Raw genomic sequence first — 16778 nt, forward strand, 5'->3', positions numbered from 1 at the left:
CTCCCCTCGTAGAGACCCCCCCGGCCCCTGTCCCCCCGCCCGCAGTGACCCCCGGGCCCCTCAGACCCGGCCCCGGCGTCTTCTCGCCTCTCACACTGTGACACTGATGTCAAGCTCCAAGCCTTTGCCAGGCACTGCACTTACACAGCCCTCCACAGGCAGGGACAAACCCAACTGTGTTACACCAATGATCTCCCAGCCACTCATGAACCATCAATGGGCTCCAGCCAATTCCCCAGCCCAGCACCCCAGAACTGTCCCATTTTGCACTGGTCAGAAGCCTGGCTACTGAAAGTTCATTACCTAGTTTGCCACTTTGTCAAAGGGAAGTGGACATGCACCAGCCTTTGTAACCTGGGCAGATTTCTCCAGCACTTTAGGCAAACTCACTGGTAAGGATAAAACATTAAATCTAACAGAAGTACTGGGAGCATAAGCTTTCGTGGGTAAGAACCTCACTTCTTCAGATGCAAGATGCACAAGGAAGCCCTCCTCCCCTTGCCAATTGGGTCATTTGCATTCTTACAGACAAGTATTTCTTCAGTAGAATTTGCATCCTGTCTTAGAGAGACAGTTAATTTCCACACGCATATCGGGAGCGACCGGTGTCCTGAAAAACTGGGACCTGGATTGGGGTTCCCAATCTATCCCTGAGGAGTCAGCTGTGTGACTGCTCCCTTTCTGGAGGTCGGTTTCACAGTCCGTCCTCTCTGAACCCGAGTCACAGGCTGAGTGCCTGGGTGCAGAGATGCTGAATCAGCCACTCTGTCCTGGGCATCCTGTCCCAAGTGACCAGTGAGGAGACATTCATGTACTTCCACTATTCTTTCCCCAGTTTTCTTCTCTGCCCCTCGCCTCTAGGATACACACCTCTGTGCTTTCTACAGCAGTCTATGACCCCTGTTCAGCTGCAAAGGGCTCACAGCCAACAGCCTGGACAGTTTTCTCACTGACAGGCACTTTATCCCCCTCCCTTCCTGAGGTGGTGGTGGTGGTGCCTTCAGCTGCAGTGCAGGAACTGGTCTCCACCTCCCCCACACCTGGAAGAATGCTGCTTCCCCCTCCTGCAGAGCAGTTAAAGAGACTCTCTTGCATTCGTTCAGCAGTTCATGGGACTTTACTGTTTCCCTATGGGGTCCCAGCATCGTATTTCTTCTTGCTGCGGGTATAACAGCCTGAGCTGCACTGAAAAAATCATTTCCAATAAGTATGTCAATGGCAATAGTTTTTAAAACCATCAGTTTTGATCTGCATTTCAGTCAAAGACACAAGAATCCTGTAACCTCCTACTAATAAAAGTTCTGGCAGTGTTACCTTCTTGAATTATACTCTGCTTAACCACAGAAATTTCTGCACCTGTAGCCTCCCATGGTAAGTATCCCTTGCCATGAATCTTGAAAACCTTGATGTGCTGCATGTCTGGTTCTGCAGAGGGTAATCCCACAAAACCAAGATGATAAGTGTCCAGCACCTGTGAGATTTCTGTGTTGAGGACAGCAGTATTAACATGGGCTATTTGTTGTCTGCTTCCTCTCAGTACAGGGCATTTATTCCTCAGGTGAATTACAGGGATAGCACCTTTTTGGCTCTTCTTTTCACAGGAGGTTTGGGATGGGGATTAGAGGAATGGTTTTGGGGATGTGTGACGCTCTGTACCTCGGGGGGACATCCTACACCCCCATCTTCATCTTTATAAAATAATTGTGTGGTATCCAATGCAAAATTTGTCATATTGGGTGTGTTCGGAAGGCTCGTGATGCACTGTGCATGGTTGTTATAATAATTGTTACTGTAATGTTATAGTAAGGTTGTAGGTTACAATTTCATGTATATAGTTATGAGGCTGAAAATGTATCCTCGTGGCTTAAAGCAAACCCCTGCAAAAACTCTCCAAGAGCAGAGAGGCAGTTCACACCTTGTCATGGCAATGGCATGGATGGGACAAACCCAGCCCAGCCTCACAGGAACAATGAACGCTGTCTTAGGCAGCAATAAAGAATCTGTTCGACCAGGGGTCTCAAACATGCGGCCCAGGGAGTTATTTCCTGCGGCCCAACAAGCTCCCCTCACCCACCGCCCCGCTTCCCTCCCAGCATGCCGCATCCCCGCTCCTCTGCCTACCTCCAGGCGCTTCCTGCCACCAAACAGCTGTTTGGTGGCATTTAGCACTTTCCAGGAGGAAGGGGGAAGAGCAGGGAGGAGGCAGAAAAAAGGCCAGACAGTGGTGGGGATTTGGGGAAGGGGTTGGAATAGGGGCAGGGAGGGGGCAGAATTGGGGTGAGGACTTTGGGAAAGGGGTGGGAATGGGGGCGGGGAAGGGGTGGGAAGAGGCAGGGCAGGGCCAGGGCCTCATGGGAGGGGTGGAGTGGGGGTGGGGGGGGTTGTATCTTTATATGTAAAGGTGTCAGTGATGCGGCCCTTGCGCCAATGTACTAGTCCTCATGTGGCCCTCGTGGTGATTTGAGTTTGAGACCCCTGTGTTAGACCCTGGAGGGAATCACCCCTTTCCTTTGGGCAGTTTGGGACTGGGATGACATAATACTCACCTGACTCTGAAGGTGGGCGGGGGCAAAGCCAAGCAGAAAGAAAGGACATGATAAAAGGAAGTGACATTTTGCCATGCTCTCTCTCTTTTGCCTACATCTTGTGACAGGGTCGGGGTAGAGGAGAGTGATAGAAGGTAGATCTATTAGCCCCAGATTAGGCAGGTCCCTTTTCCCTGAGTAAGATAATGGGCTGTTCCAGAACAATCAGGAAGTTGCTGGAATCAATTATGGCAGGCAGGCTAATTAGGACATCTGGAGCCAATTAAGAAGCTACTAGAATCAATTAGCACAGGCAGGCTAATCAGGGAACCTGGTTTATAAAGGACCTCACTTCAGTTAGTGAGGTGTGTGAGAGAAGCTGGGAGTAAGAGGTGTGCAAGAAGCTGAGAGTGAGTAGGCGTACTGCTGGAGGACTGAGGAGTACAAGCGGCTACAGCCATCAGGAGGAAGGTCCTGTGGTGAGGATAAAGAAGGTGTTGGGAGGAGGCCATGGGGAAGTAGCCCAGGGAGTTGTAGCTGTCACGCAGCTGTTACAGGAAACACTGTAGACAGCTGCAATCCACAGGGCCCTGGGCTGGAACACAGAGTAGATGGTGGGCCCAGGTTCCCCCCCAACTCCCTATTGGATAGAAGAGGAGTTGACCTGGACTGTTGGTCCCACCAGAGGAGAAGGTCCCTGGCCTGTCCCCCGACTAGGTGGATCAGCAGAGACTGCGGGGGATTGTTCTCCTCCCTTTCCCCAGGCTGGCCAGTGATGAGGTTAGCTGAGTGAACGGCAGGGTTGAGCCACTAGAAAAAGTGGGCAAACTGAGAGCTGCTGTGAATCTCTGAGGTGAGCAAATTCGCCTATAAGCGCAGGACCCACCAAGGCAGAGGAGGAACTTTGTCACAATCTACAGACACCACCACCACCAAGTGACTGAACCACTGATCAAAGGGGAGACCCTAGCTGAAGAGCCAGCCTGTGGTGAGAAGCCTCTAAGTTTGAAAGGACATTGAAAGTGTTACGGTCAGCTTAGAATGTGTTTTGCTTTTATTTCATTTGACCAAATCTGACTTTGTTGTGCTTTGACTTATAATCACTTAGATCTACCTTTATAGTTAATAAATCTGTTTATTCTACTTGAAGCAGTGCGTTTGGTTTGCAGTGTGTCAGAGACTCCCTTGGGAGAACAAGCCTGGTACATTTCAATTTCTTTGTTAAATTGATGAACTTATATAAGCTTGCAGTGTCCAGTGGGCATAACTGAACACTGCAGGATGGAGGTTCCTAGGGTTGTGTCTGGGACCGGAGATACTGGCTAGTGTCAGTCACTCACAAGTAGCTGGGAGCAGCTGACATGCCAGAGGCTGTGCGTGAGCACCCCAGGAGTGGGGGTTCTCACAGCAGAGCAGGGTAAGGCTGGCTCCCAGAGGCAAGAATTGGAGTGACCTAGCAGATCACTGGTCCAGACAACACCAGAGGGGAATGTCACAGGCTGTGAGTGCCCAGCCTCCCAGCCACCTTCCTTTTTCCCACGGGTAAAACGGGAACCCTGCTTCCCACCAGGTTTAAACTTCCCTTTGTGTGGTTTACACTCACTCAAAGCATCATCTAGAGAGACCACCTCATCCAGAGTTCACATTTTTATCCCACAGACACTGCTTCATATCATCTCTACATATGCTTAAGAAATGTTCCGGAGCAACAAGTTCAAACATTGCTTCAAAGCTTGCAATTCCCCTTCCCCTCACCATTTCCCATCAGATCTTTCATCCTGTTACACATTCCCCGTTACTCAAACACGCATTTCTCTTAAGACTCCTAAAATTCGCCCGATCTGTATCAGGGGTGATCTGAAATCATTTCTTTGAATTTCTAGTAATCTAAAGCATCCTGAATTGACATTTCCTTGAATGTATTCAGAACTTTACCAGTTAACTTTGCAACCAAAGTGGGGATTTTCTTGTCCTCAGGAATCTCATGACTCACACGCAGCCTCTCAAAGGTAGTGAAATATTCTGTAACATCATCTGTCACTTCGGATGCAAGACACAATTGTTCCCATTTGTGGATTTTTGGAAGGTGGGAATCAGTGACAGGGGAAGGTTCTGGTTCTGCTTTTCTAGCCGTCCAATTAATGTTTTTGCTCTTTCTTTCTCCTTCATGGCGAGTCTTTGGCGTTCAGCTTCCTCAGCTTTCAGCTCTAGGGGCAATGCGGAGATGCCAAAGCTCCAGGTCACCCTGACGGACAGGGCAGGCAGTCTGATGAGAGATTTAGCAGGCCAGGGGGTCCCTTCCTCCATGTGAGCTGGAACCACCTGGGGCCGAGCTAAGGAGAGAGCAGGAGCCCAAGAAGAGCCGAGGAACCGAGCTTCGACAGCCAGAGAAGCAGCCCAGGGACATGGAGGCAGAGCAGCGGCAGCCTGTGGCTGGAGGTGGGTGTGGGGAGCAGCTTGGGAGAGTGAGGGGGACCCAGGGCAGAAGCGCAGGGAGACGCCACCAGTCAAGAGGGCTTGCAGGCCAGATTTGGGGGATCATAACCCCAACATGGGGGCTGATGCTGGGAAGAAGTGTCCTGCCATCTAGCGCCTGAGGACATGTGGCCACCCCCAGAGCAAGTGTTCGATCTGTAGCATCTCTGCACCACAGCCAGGACCTGGGAAGGAGGCCTGGGACACGTGAGGGAGAGACTGTGAACTTCCCTTATGTTCCAGAGACTCTGTTTGTGATATCCCTGTGCCACAGAATGAGATTACATGTTTGCCTTTAACCTTTCCCATCTTTCCTTATTTTTTAAATTGATTGCTCTTTAATAAATTGTATTTGCTTGAAGCATATGCAATGATCAGTGGGTCAGGGAAGAGTCCAGTGTGGAGAGAGGACCCCAGAAGGGGGACACCCTCGCCCCTGTTCTAAGTGACCACAATAAGAGCGGGGGTAATATCTGTGGGAGGGGAAATAAAAAAGCCCCTCTGCCCTCCTCCCATGCTATTTTTGCAAACACTAGTATCTGTCCATCGCGGCAACTGTTATCCCCTGTGCCCCTGCCTGTGCTGGAGTTTTACCCTCTGTCACCGCCTCACCCCTGGGTTTCCCCTCAGCTCCTTTTCCCCTCATCCCTCATTTTGGCCCTCAGCCCCTCTCCTAACCCTGCCTCCAGCTGACCCCACTGATCAGTCCATTTCCGCCCCCTCCTCAGATCCTGGCCACTTCACAACTCTGATTTGCTCCCTTTGAACCCCTGTAAATAACAGTCTGCAGAATATGATTCCAAGTAAGGGCAGGGTGAAGGGAAGTGGCTTCAGCAGATGTTACTGAGCATGCCCAGTGCACTCTCAGTAGCACATTCCTACAGACAGCAGTTTCTCACACTACAGCCCGGGCTCCCAGCTCACACTGGAGGCAGCAGCACCAGCAGTGTCTCTTACTTTAGAGAACTCCACCTCCAGGAGCTCCCCATGGCTCTTTTCCTTGTTTTTCCTGCTTCCTTCTTCCCAGCTCCCTGTTCTGGGCCCTTCCTGCCTCCTTCAAGCCCAACCCGGGCTGCAGCTGCCGCACTCACCAGGTCAGGGACTTTCTGAGGTGGGAACTAGCCCATCTCTGCTGCTCCTCTTGCTTGTGTGTGTCCCAGAGCCGCTGCAGGGACTGTCCCGCACCCAGGCTCTCAGTTCCTATTAGCACTCGCAGGGGCCGATCCAGCTACGGGAAAATGAGTGCCCCTGGGAGCAGGGAAGTGACCAAGTCTCCTTGCAAGGGGGCAGGGGGATGGAACAAAGGGAAAGAGGAGAGAGACCGAAAGGGGATAAGGAGAAATAAGTGGGGAAAGCATCCCCCAGCTCTTTTCTCTAGCATCACCCCTGAGTAGATTGCTCCTGAGCTCTGGGTAAATATCCCCCCGTGTCCAGGGTCTCCCAGATCCCCCTGCCTCCCAAGGGAATGCACATAGGGGTCTCTTTCCTGCCAGGCGTGATTACAAGCGGCTGTAGGTGTCACCCTTATGCCAGGATTTGAGACAGACAGCAAAGCTTGGGAACATGTCTGTATTTACAGTCTAGTGTGACAATCCCCACTCCAGGAGGTGTTTGTTTTCTACTCCTGCTGGATGGGCACAGAATGGGGCAGCAAAAGGCTTGTGTCCAGTTTCTGGTGCTGCACATTCCTTAACTTAGGACAGTATGAAATGAAGAAAATGGAGATTGAATTAAAGGGAAATATACAAATAAAAGTTCCAGCCCCTGTTGCTTATTGAAAGAAATGACTCAGTAGCCCAGTTACATGTTTTATTAACATGAACAAATACATCCAAGAGCACACATCACTAAGGCTAAATGACTACAGACTCCACTCAGCTAAGGGTTAAACAATACAGTGACAAAGTTCAGGTCAAATCAGTAAATCAATGAGTTAACAAGGATATTGCATTGGAATCAAGTCATCAATTTAGTCAAACCATCAGATTAATACACCAGAAAACCAACCTTTATAAATCCTAAAACAGCAACCCAAGAAGGCAGGTGAATAGTTAGTGATGCCGAAACCCCAATCAGAGATTTTTCCCCAGGCAGTGCAACCCAGATTTAGCCAGCTGAATATTTAAATACTGAAACCAAATTATTGCTTACATTTAGCCTACAACCTCAAAGCCAATTAGTTTTCTCCTTAGATGTCACTATTGTGTAGCTAATACTTCCTGCCTTCTCGCCCCAAAACACATACAGACCTTAGAGAGACATTAGTATAAAAAAAGTTCAAACAGCTCTCCCTGAACAATACATATCTGACAGCTTATTTCCTTGCAGTGCTTCCATAGGTGAGGAGCATGCGTTCAGTCATTTCATAGGGCAGAGTTTTAAGACTATTAAGATTTGGGGAACTATTATTCCTAGCATCTCCCCTTTATAGATTTCAGAGTTGTGTGTACACACACACACACACACACACCCCCAATCTAAGAGAGAGGCTTGGAGGTCTCCAAGTTCATAAAAAGAAACAGACAAAAAATAGAAGAAAAAACAAAACGTTTCTAAGATTATAAGGGGTTGGATCTCTGCACCTCTCGGTCTTTGGATTCACTTGGAGGAGGAACTGTAGCTGCAGTTTAGGAACCAGGTAATGGCATAGATGGTCCAGCACTTTGGACTAGCATGGTTTTGTTGACATTGTGCTTCATTCCCCAGAGGGGATCAGTCCTGGGATCCTGGCAGTCAGTCCCTCTGAGGCTGTGTCTACACTGGGAGAGTTACAGCACTGGGAGTTCAGTGCCGCTCAGAGAGTGCTGAAGGGAAACCGCTATTGTGTGTTCACAGTCAGCTGCCTGTGCAATAGCGTGTTCACACTTGTGGCACTTGCAGCGGTGTTGGGAGCGGTGCACTCTGGGGAGCTATCCCACTGAGCATCGCTTCCTCTTCTGCCACTAAGCATTGTGAGAAGACAGAGGGGATTGCGGGGCATCCTGGGTCCTGTCCCAATGCCCCGTGATGCATTGCTTCGCATCCCAGCAATCCCTGTGCTTCCATCCACATTTGGCGCCATCTTTCAACGGTTGGAGCACTGCGCATTCTGCCTCTTTGTGCTGCAGGAATGGATCCAGCACTGTTGACCAATATGCTACACGTCACGAGTGGCAGTGGAGTTTTCCTTAAAGTGCAAAAGCAGAGGAGTTCAACATTGATCTCACCACATGTAGTAGCTATGACAGGAGATCGCTTGTGGCATTCACAGTGGAACGCCGCATTTGGGCTCAGGAAACAAGCACTGAGCGGTGGGATCACATCATCATACACATCTGGGATGGCGAGCAGTGGCTGCAGAGCTTTCAGATGAGGAAACCCACAGTCACCCATCAAGCCCAGTATGCTGCCTGAGAGTGACCAGTGCGAGATGCATTAGAGGGAATGAACAGAACAGGCTTGTTGACCTGCAAGGTGAGAGTCTTTCACCCTTACCTTTAACTTTATTGTTGTGGATTCCTACTTATCCTATTTTACCACAGCTCCCCCGAGGTTTCTGCGTTAATCAGGTGTGAACCACTCCTTTGATGCAGATGTGTCCCAATCCAGCTGAATTGAGGCAGACTTCGGGCCAATGTCAGTTTGGAAAAGGCCTGTTTAACCCAGCAGGTTTCTCAAAGTATCTGTTGCTGTGAACCGCATGTAGTGTGGATGTGTGAACCCCAAAGATATCAAACATGAAAGAAACACAAGGCCAGTTTTGGGGAGTTTCCAGAGCCAGGTCTGAGGGTTAAACAGCTGTGCTCAAAAGGAAAAGGGCCTCAGCACCTATAAAAATAACTGGTTGCAAAATTTAAATTAAATTAAAAAACCAAAACAAAACAAAAACAAAAAACCCCAGAAAAGCTACCATCACACATCCATCACAATTTTATATTTTGACATCTCCTGCCTGATATGACATCTTTTCTTTGCAAACAAGAGACCTGGAGAACTAGGTGAACTCTAACTGGGTAAAAAGTTCCTAATATTGTCTCAAGTAAGTTTCCTCTTAACAGAAGATTTAAAATTTATCAAAAGATTCCATTTTAAATAGAAATAATTACAGTCTCTACTGGGTCTCTATTCTCATACAGGCTATTTCTCTCACATATTCCCCCACTCTAATTCATTTGGATTAAGTTTTTAATTTCAGGATTAGCCACCATTTCCTATCTAGTAGGAGGGGGCAGGGAGAGAACTAGAAGAAACAATATAATTCAGGTTAACACTGAAAGTTATCAAATGATCAGCTTCTTACGTTACATTAATTAACTTCATGTTTAATTTCATTGTCGCTGGTAACAACTTATTCAATGATTACAAAATATAAACCGATAGGGCAGTTTTCTCTTAATTCCCATTTCCACCCAGTGAGCTTTGTGTGAAGTCGCATTCTACAATAATCTAGTAGCCTTCCATTTCTGAGAGTTCATTTCTCCCTGGGTCTTCTCCCAGAAGTGTGTGTGGAAGGGGTCTCGCACTATGTGGGAAGGCTGCATCATGAGAAAAACCACCTGTGCTCTATTTTCACACTTTCTAATCTTTCAGAGTAGCAGGAGGTGGATATGTGATACAAATGCATTAGACTCTAGAGTAAAACTAAGAGACCAAACCACAGACTCTGGACACAACATTCACGTTACCTTCAGTCTGAACGTGGAATCTGATACATTCCCTCATTGGCTACCATCATTTGCCCAGCATGGAAGTGTTTCTTGTCCAACAAGGCAGCCAGATTGGGACCCAGAGGCATGGAATGGCTCTGAAGGAATCAGCTGTTGCCTGGGAGTTTGCCTGGGGGGAGTTCCCACAGAGTGTTTTTGCCTTTCAGGCTTCTGTGAGAAGTAAATACATCATCTGAGGACACTTTTAGAAGGAACACATAGATACTGAGCGATCAGCTGTTGTGACCTGCACAGGCTGTGCCATGTTTGTCTTTCTCCCAGAGGATAGAAGTGACTTTGTCTGTACAAAGTGCAAACTGGTCTCCATATTAGAAGGTTAAAGGACTAGAGATGTAAGTATCAACTTTGCGTTACATCAGAGAAAACGAAGACTTTCTGGACAGAAGTCAGTGTTTGGTTCTGGGGGCACAACATGCCAAAGAATCAGAGAGGGCAGGGCAGAACGGGGAAGAAAACTGGCACCATGTGATCTTCAGAAGAAGAATGAGGAGAACCTATGTACCCCCAGTGCAGATAGAGGTACAAAACACAACGGCCCTGAAGGTGTTCACGGAAAACCAGATAGCTCTCTGCATAGGTTCTACTGCGGAGAATGATTTGGAAGAGCAATCTAGCGATCAGAAGGAGACCCCATCGACCAGAAGGCATAAGATCCATTTTCCTAGGGATGGGGGTTCCACGACCACACTCTCAAGAGGAGAAGACGGGTGGTGGTGGTGGTCGGGGACTCCGTCCTAAGGGGGACGAAGTCATCCATCTGCTGACCAGACTGAGAGACTCGAAGTGTGCTGCTTGCCTGGAGCTAGAATTCAGGATGTGACGGAGTGTCTGCCGAGACTGATCAAGCCCTCAGACCGCTACCCCTTCCTACTTCTCCTTGTGGGCACCAATGATACTGCCAAGAATGATCTTGAGTGGGTCACTGCAGACTACATGGCTCTGGGAAAAAGGATAAAGGAGTTTGAGGTGAAAAAGATGGTTACTCACCTTTGTAACTATTGTTCTTCAAGTTTTGTTGCTCATATCCATTCCAATTAAGTGTGCACGCACCGCGTGCACGATCGTCAGAAGACTTTTACCCTAGCATCACTCGGTGGGTCAGCTGAGGCGCCCCCTGGAGTGGCGCCCTTATGGCACTGGATATATGCCCCTGCCGACCCAGTGCCCCCTCAGTTCCTTCTTCCCTCTACTCCAACAGAGGGGAAGGAGGGTGGGTTTGGAATGGATATGAGCAACACATCTCAAAGAACAACAGTTATAAAGGTGAGTAACCATCTTTTCTTCTTCAAGTGCTTGCTCATATCGATTCCAATTAGGTGACTCACAAGCCTTACCTAGGCGGTGGGGTTGGAGTGAGATGTCGTGGAGTGCAGGACTGCTGAACTAAATGCAGCATCACCCGTTGACTGCTGCACTATGGCATAGTGGGAAGCGAAGGTATGCACGGATGACCAAGTTGCTGCACTACAGATCTCCTGTATGGGCACATGAGCCAGGAAGGTGGAGGACGAAGCTTGAGCCCGAGTGGAGTGGGCAGTAAGATGCGTAGTTGGGACACCAGCCAAGTCATAGCACGCACAGATGCATGATGTGATCCAGGATGAGAAGCATTGTATGGAGACCGGGAGGCCCTTCATCCAGTCTGCCACTGCCACAAACAGCTGGGCTGTCCTCCTAAAGGGTCTTGTTAGATCGATGTAAAAGGTGAGAGCCCTATGAACATCTAGAGAATGCAGCTGTTGTTCTCATCAAGAAGTGTGCGGCTTCGGATAGAAGACTGGAAGGAAGATGTCTTGATTGACATGAAAGGTAGACACCACCTTAGGAAGGAAGGTGGGGTGTGGTCGCAGCTGTGTTCCATAAGGACAAGATACTGTATACGGTGGATCTGAAGTCAGGGCCCGAAGCTCCGACACACGTCTCACCGAGGTGATAGCGATAAGGAATGCTGTTTTCCAGGAAAGGTACAGAAGCGAGCAGGTGGCCATTGGCTCGAACGGAGCACCCATGAGTCTAGATAGGACCAGGTTGAGGTCTTAGGTAGGGGCCGGACGCCAAATTTGTGGGTACAGATGTTCCAATCCCTTAAGGAACCTGCTGACTATGGGATTGGAGAAAACCAAGCACCCGTTTTCGCCGGGATGGAGGCTGAAATCGCTGCTAGGTGTACTCTGATGGATGAAACAGCGAGGCCTTGCTGTTTCAGGGACAAGAGATAATCCAGGATGGTAGGTACTGACGCCTCCAGAGGAGCAGTATTGTTCAGGGCACACCAGCAGGAGAAACGCTTCCACTTAGCCAGATACGTGGACCTAGTAGAGGGCTTTCTGCCACCCAAGAGCACTTGCTGCACCGAGCGGGAGCAAGGCAGCTCAGATTGAGTTAGCTATGCAGCATCCATGCTGTGAGATGGAGGGATTGTAGGTCTGGGTGACATAGTCAGCCATGCTCCTGAGTGATCAGGTCCGGTCACAACGGGAGAGGGATTGGTGCGGCCACCGACAGATCGAGGAGTGTGGTGTACCAATGTTGTCTGGGCCACGCGGGGGCGATCAATATTAAGCGGGCCCTGTCTCTGCGTAACTTGAGAAGGACCTTGTGGACCAACGGAAATGGAGGGAAGGCATAGAGCAGGTGGTCTTTCCACGGTATTAGGAAGGCGTCCGACAGGGAGCCTGGGGAGCGTCCCTGGAGAGAGCAGAACACCTGGCACTTCCAATTCTTGCGAGAGGCAAAGACGTCTACTTGGGGAAATCCCCACTTCCGGAAAACAGAATGGATAACGTCCGGGTGAATCGACCTCTCGTGAGCCAGGAAGGATCTGCTGAGGCGATCTGCCAAGGTGTTTTGGACTCCTGGGAGAAATGATGCCACCAGGTCGATCGAGTGGGCTATGCAGAATTCCCACTGTTGGATGGCCTCCTGACAGAGGAGAGATGACTGCGCTCCCCCTTGCTTGTTGATGTAAAACATGGCCGTTGTGTTGTCCATGAGGACTGCGACACAATGGCCCTGAAGGTGTTCACGGAAAACCTGACACGCCAGGCGTACTCCTCTCAGTTCTCAAGCATTGATGTGCAGGGCTATCTCTTGAGTGGACCAAAGGCCCTGTGTGCGGAGGTCCGCAAGGTGAGCGCCCCAGCCCAGAGATGATGCATACGTGGTTAGGACCAGGGAGGGCTGTGGGGCATGGAATGGTATTCCCCCACATACAAAGTCGGGGTTCAGCCACCAAGCCAGGGAGGATAAGACTTCCTTCAGTACAGTGAGCACTGTGTCTAAATTGTGTCGGCCTGGATGGTATACTGATGAGAGTCAGGTCTGAAATGGACGGAGACGTAGTCTGGCATGTCTGATCACGAAGCTGCATGATGCCATGTGCCCCAGAAGACCGAGGCACGTGCGTGCTGTCGAGGTCGGGAAGCTCTGGAGGCTGTGGATAATGTCCACCATGGACTGGAAGCGGGTGTGCGGTAGGCATGCACGGCAAGATTTGAATCCAGGACTGCTCCAAGAGGTGGAGGTATAGCTCAGTGGTTTGAGCATTGGCCTGCTAAACCCAGGGTTATGAGTTCAATCCTTGAGGGGGCCATTTGGGGATCTGGGGCAAAAATCTGTCTGGGGATTGGTCCTACCTTGAGCAGGGGGTTGGACTAGATGACCTCCTGAGGTCCCTTCCAACCCTGAGATTCTATGATTCTAAGTCTATTCTTTGGGTAGGCTGCAAAGTGAACTTTTCAGCATTGAGCAGGAGGCCCAGCTGTTTGAACAAGCTCACGGTGAACTGAACACAGGATTACACCTGGAGCTCGGAGCGACCCTGAAAGAGTCAGTCGTCGAGGCACGGAAACACTTGGATCCGATGTCGACGGAGTGAGGCAGCTACGACGGCCATGCACTTCATAAAGACCCTTGGTGCTGTGGATATACCGAAGGGAAGGATGGTAAATTGGAAGTGCTGTTGGTTGACCACAAAGCGGAGGAAACGCTTGTGCGATGGGTAAATCGCTATGTGGAAGTACGCGTCCTTCATGTCGAGGGCGGCGTACCAGTCTCCAGGATCCAGGGAAGGAATAATGGTCCCCAGGGAAACCATGCGGAACTTCAACTTTACCATGAATTTGTTGAATCTGCACATGTACAGAATGGGCCGTAGCCCCCTTTTGCCTTGGGGATCAGGAAGTAACGGGAGTAAAACCCCCTGCCCCTCAGGTCCCTTGGAACCTCTTCTCTGGCTCCGACAGCCAGGAGCGACTGTACCTCCTTTAGAAGGAGTTGCTCGTGAGAGGGGTCCCTGAAGAGGGACGGGGAGGGAGGGTGGGAAAGAGGGGACAAACCAAACTGAAGTTGGTATCCACTTTCCACCTTGCGTAGGACCCAGCGGTCTAATGTTATGCGGGACCATGCAGGGAGGAAATAGGAGAGGTGGCTGGAGAAAGGTGGAAAAGGATCCTGCAAGGAGACTGGTGCTCCGCCCTCGGGCGCACCTTCAAAAGTTTTGCTTGGGCCCCGCTGACAGCTTGGGGGGGCCCTGGTTTTGGCCCGTCTGAGGGCCAGATTGCCTACTACTACTATCCCGGTCACACCTTCTGGAGAAGTCCTGTTGTGGCTGAGGGTTAGGGTAGGTGCGCTGCAGTTGGGGTCGGAAGGGCCTATGCTGCATCACTGGAGTATGCATGCCCAATGAGCGCATGATGGCCTGGTTATCCTTAAGACTCTGAAGTCTAGAGTCAGTTTTGTCCGAGAATAACCCCTGGCCATCAAAGGGCATGTCTTGAATTGTTTGCTGCAACTCCAGCGGAAGACCGGACACCTGCAACCATGAAATGCGGCGCATAGCTACGCTGGAGGCTAGAGTCCTAGCCACCGAGTCTGCCACATCTATTGAAGCCTGCAAGGACGTCCTGGCTACCTTCTTGCCCTCCTCCAGCAAGGCCCCGAACTCCTCCCTGGACTCTTGAGGAACCAGCTCTTTGAACTTCCCCATCGAGTTCCAGGTATTGTAATTATAACGGCTCAAGAGAGCCTGCTGGTTAGCCACCCTGAGTTGTAGGCCACCAGTCGAATAGACCTTGTGCCCAAATAAATCCAGGTGCCTAGCGTCCTTGGATTTAGGAGCGGGCGCTTGTTGACCGTGCCTTTCCCTCTCATTAACTGACTGTACCACTAGGGAGCACGGTTGGGGTTGAATGTACAAGTACTCATAGTCCTTGGAGAGGACCAAGTACTTCCTCTCCACCCCCATGGCAGTGGGAGGAATAGATGCCGGGGACTGCTAGATCATATTGGCATTAGCCCGGATGGTCCAGATAAATGGCAAGGCTACACGTGTGGGGGCATCGGCTGACAAGATGTCCACCACCGGATCCTCTACCTCTACCACCTCCTCCACCTGGAGGTTCATATTTTGTGCCATCCTACGCAGTAAGTCTTGGTGTGCAAGGAGGTCTATAGGTGGTGGGCCAGAGGAGGTCATGCCCACCACCGCCTCGTCAGGCGACGACGAGGAAGACAGCCCCAGGACTAACGGTTCCTGGGGCAAGTCTTGCTGGGGGAGGTCCGGCTGTCCTAAGTCCTCTATGCTAGAGGAATGGGCCTGAGTTGAGGGCAAGGCCGCTGTCTCTGAGCCCCCTGGGGTGGGCAGCTGACCGTGGCCTCCAGGACTCGGGGTTCCAAATGGGCCGAACGAGAAGGGGGATGCCTTGGGCCTCGTGGGCCTTGAGGGGACACCTTGGGCCTGGTGGTATGCCCAAGGGGTCCAAAAGGACCACTGCGGTGGTCCCTGAGCCGGATCGGGGTAGCCACTCTCCGTCTGGGACGACCTCAAGTTGGGGTGGGAAGGCCAAGGTGGAGCCAACTGGTCATGCTGTGGCGAACTATCCCATGTCGCTGGGCCTCATCGCGGAGATAGAGATCGGTGCTGTGATCTGGAGAGGTACCGCAACCTGGACCGGGACCGACGGCCATATCAGTACCGGGAGGCAGATCTGGACCCCGATGAAGATCTACGCGTGGAGCGGTGCCGGGAGCAACTCCGCGGAGACTGGCGCCGGGATCGGTGCAGGGAGCTTGACTGGTACCGACCGTACCAGGAAGGATATCTTCTTGAGGTGGAGCGGTGCCGCAAGTACAACAAGCGCCGAGATGATGATCGGTGCCAGGACTGCGAGCAGTACCATGCACGGGACCAGCATCTAGATCGGGACCGCGACTTGGACTGAGGTTGGTGCTGAGCCATCTCAGTCTGTGATGGAGGGCGCATGGTAGCCGGCTTCCCTATCGATGGGACAGACTGCACCGGCGGTGCCGGAGGCTACAACGGTCCCGACTCGGTGAGTGCGATTAAGTCACAGGCTGTGGAGAAGGTCTCCGGGGTAGACGGTAGACCGAGCTCGACCATGGTGCACACCGGGGAACTTATATGAACCGGACTCAACGGCGCTTGTGGCGCCGGAATTGACGGTGTCGGAGTTGGAGCCTTTGCGGGATGGTCTGGCATGGGGCGTTGCTCCATGGCGGGCACAGGCTGTGCCTGCAACTGTGCAGGAGCAGCAGGATGCTTGCGTTGCTTCTTAGACCCCGGAGATAGCGAGCGCTGAGGACGTCCGGGTGCCGGGAGTCTTTGCCGGTGCTGGGTCGTTCCGGTGCCAGAGGTGCGCTTCTGGCCGATGGCGCCGGGTCTTGGCTCGGGCCCACGGGCACAGGGCTAAGTGCCGCTTCCATGAGGAGCTGCCTCAAACAAAAATCCCGCTTGTTTTTTGTCCGAGGCTTGAATGCCTTACAGATGTGGCACTATCTGGTTGATGGGATTCCCCCAGGCCCTTCAGGCAGGAGTCATGGGGGTCTCCTGTAGGCATCGGCTTAAGGCAATGAAACCTGGAGACCTAGGCATGAGCCCAGGTACCGGGAAGGAGGAAAGGGGAGGGCCCCTTTCCTCCAACTACTATATACACGAACTACAACTATAAACTACTAACAACTATACTACAAAAACTAACTAGAGATACAAATGAGTAAAGAGCTAGGGAGAGTGGAGAACAGCTACGCCGCGCTCCACAGTTCCAACGACCGT

At 51.1% G+C, this 16778-nt stretch overlaps 1 protein-coding gene across 2 annotated transcripts in view; it reads right to left on the reverse strand.

The window, feature by feature from the left end:
* LOC128823014 (zinc finger protein 436-like) overlaps window positions 1-16778 on the reverse strand; it is a 446052-nt gene that overhangs the window by 157983 nt on the left and 271291 nt on the right. The window lies entirely within an intron of this gene.

This window comes from Malaclemys terrapin, chromosome 15 (genome assembly GCF_027887155.1).
Source record: "Malaclemys terrapin pileata isolate rMalTer1 chromosome 15, rMalTer1.hap1, whole genome shotgun sequence".
Classification (NCBI taxonomy): domain Eukaryota; kingdom Metazoa; phylum Chordata; order Testudines; family Emydidae; genus Malaclemys; species Malaclemys terrapin.